The sequence below is a fragment of the Falco peregrinus genome, chromosome 9 (assembly GCF_023634155.1).
Source record: "Falco peregrinus isolate bFalPer1 chromosome 9, bFalPer1.pri, whole genome shotgun sequence".
In the NCBI taxonomy this organism is placed as follows: Eukaryota; Metazoa; Chordata; class Aves; order Falconiformes; family Falconidae; genus Falco; species Falco peregrinus.
Window position 1 is genome coordinate 32,743,196 of NC_073729.1, and position 2,670 is coordinate 32,745,865.

Genomic DNA, 2,670 nt, shown 5'->3' on the forward strand with positions numbered 1-2,670 from the left:
TAGATGGATTGAATGGTAAAGGACCTGATTCTTGGTTTAGGGAAGGTGAGTGACTGGATCCCGGTGCTGGGTCAGATTTCTCTGGCGATGTAAACTGGTGGAGCTGGCAAGGTGGATTGGCCTGGGGTAGGGATCCAGCACATCCCCCTGCTCCTGTGTTGCTGAGAAACCCCAGGGCCAGGTGGGAGGGCTGGCAGGGCGATGCTGCCCAGCCACAGCTGCTGCTTCGAGGGATTACCCAAGGGTCACATGGTAGGTGGGGACTCATGGGGGTTCATCCGAAATTGCTAAAACCCACTGAATGTGGAACTTTGATCAGTAAAGTTCAAAAAATTCCTTAATGTTCAACAAAATCTTTAAGTTCGATGAAATCCTTAATGATTATGGAAAACTACAATAAAGCACGTTTGCTAGCACATCACATCGTCCTGTTTGCTCTGTAGCTTGAGGGGAGAAAAGGCAAAGCCTGAGCCTTCCCCTCCCCTAGCTTCACCCCTGATTTGGGCAGTGGTTCCCCAGGAAGAGCAGGAGGGCAGTGAGGTCTCCCTCCTTGTCTGAACACAATGGAGCCCTACATTGGAGCCGTGTTAGGCAGTGGAGCAATGGAAAAGCTCCTAGCCCAGCATCTCAGGGCTGCTCTGCTGAAGGAGATGCAGCCCTGGCAGCTGCCTTTGCTGGGGATACCCCATATCACCATCCCACTCCTCCAGGGCAGCTCCATGCTGGCTGTGTGCTGGGTTTGCTCGCTGTTGTTCTGCATCAGTGCTCCTCATCATGCCTTAACAGAGATGGGCTGAATGGGGAAGGGAAAATTGCTCCCTGCAGTTCCCTTTCCCAGCCAGCTGTCCTGCGAACAGCCCAGCATCGCTGTCCCGGGGCCAGGGAACGGGCAGTGCCCTGTGTGGCTGGGTGTCGCGGCAAGGAGCCCTGCTGTCCCGCTGCCCTGCCACGGCTAGAGATGCTGCTGCTGCTGGGGAGCGGGGTCGGTCACTGGAACAGAGCCTCCTCTGTCCCTGCAGCCCGGAGAGCAGGCAGCGAGGGCCTTTGGATTGTCTAATTTTGAGGCTTGAAAGGTAACATCCAGTCCAGCTCCGTTGCAGACGTAGGGGTTGCAGATTTACTCACAGTCTCAGCTCTGGCTTGGCGCACCCTAGTTGAACCCAGGGGCACAGTTTTACTTGGGCATGAAAGCAGAACTGAAACCACAGAGTTTGTGTAGAAGTCTCCAAAAATCATTCCCAGCATCCTAGCATGACTGCGGCACTGTCTGTCCAGCGATCAGAAGGTATTTCCCAAATGCAGCCAGGGAAGGTATGTTACCTCTGTGCCCATTAGAGAAACCGAGGCAGAGGGGGGACCAGGGACTTAGGCAAAGTCACACGGCCAGCCCTCGACAGACCTGGGAAAGGTGTGAGGAGCACCTGGATCCTAAATCTCTAGTTTAGTCAAAGACTTGGCTTCTGCCAGCTCCATCAACAGCCTCTGTGCTTCCCAGGACTCCCTAGGGGATCTGATTTAAGGCATGTGGATGACAGCATTACCTAATTCTGCTTTCTCATATCCAGGCATCTGTGAGAGCAGGACTAGTCTTGCATGCTTGATTTTTAATTATTTTATTCTTTTTTTAACAGAGGTTTTAAGATTTAGTATTTCTGGGGCTCAAGGGTGAACCGGGCTGCGTGAATAATTTCTGATTCCATTTGCTGCTGCTAGTACTGAAATTTACCAAAAGCAGCTTTTAATGGTAAGTCAGCCCCGTTAAGGGTCTGTGATGTGAACAAAGATAGAAAAATTCCCAGGAAAGGGCATTTCAAGTGCTGTACTAACTTTCTGTGACTTTGTGTTATTTTAAAGCAACTTTGCCCGCCTATGCACCGTTTCTCTAGGAATGTAAAAATACCACAACCATCACAAAAGCCATTCACATTAGCAGCCTGCTTGTGAATTTTAATTAACAGGAAATGCCACTCACGCATTGAAACTCAACATCCAGAATATTTCAGCTTTACTCCTTTGATGTTCCCCATCCGATCCTGGACCAACATCCACATGTTCTCCTGAGACACTTGGAGGAAAATAATTCTGGTTTATTTACAGTAGGAAAAGCGTTTTGTAGCATCTTTTATCCCAGAAGCATTCTGGTTGCTTTACAAACAGTTCACACAGAGGAGCAGCTGTATGGGTCTTTGCAGCGGTGAGTGGTTCTGGGGCTGTGCTCAGCCGAATTGTACCTGGCAGCGATGCTGGGAGCTCAGGAGCCAAAGGGAGAGATTCCAGGAACAAATGAAAGCCCGGCACGATAGGGGAAATTCAGCTATTGCAGGTTAGATAGCCTTGGTTCCCTTACCACATTTATCCCTCATCAGTCACTGGAAGGATATTGCTGGGATTTTTCTGTTTCTGCAGTAGAAACATAAGAAGGCATGACCTGGCTCTGTATCACCATAGGTTGTTCATTTGCATGTGATTTTAACAAGCAAAGAATCACCACTAATGGGCTAATCTTTCCCGTACCCTCAATTTCTTGAATTGGCAAAATAACAAGATCAACAGGTGCAGATGATATTGCTGTGGAGATAAATCATCCTATTTTTAGCCCTCCATTCATCTTCTTTACCCTAGTAATTTTCTCAAGTTGTTTAGTTCATGTACCCCCTGCTTCTACCTGTG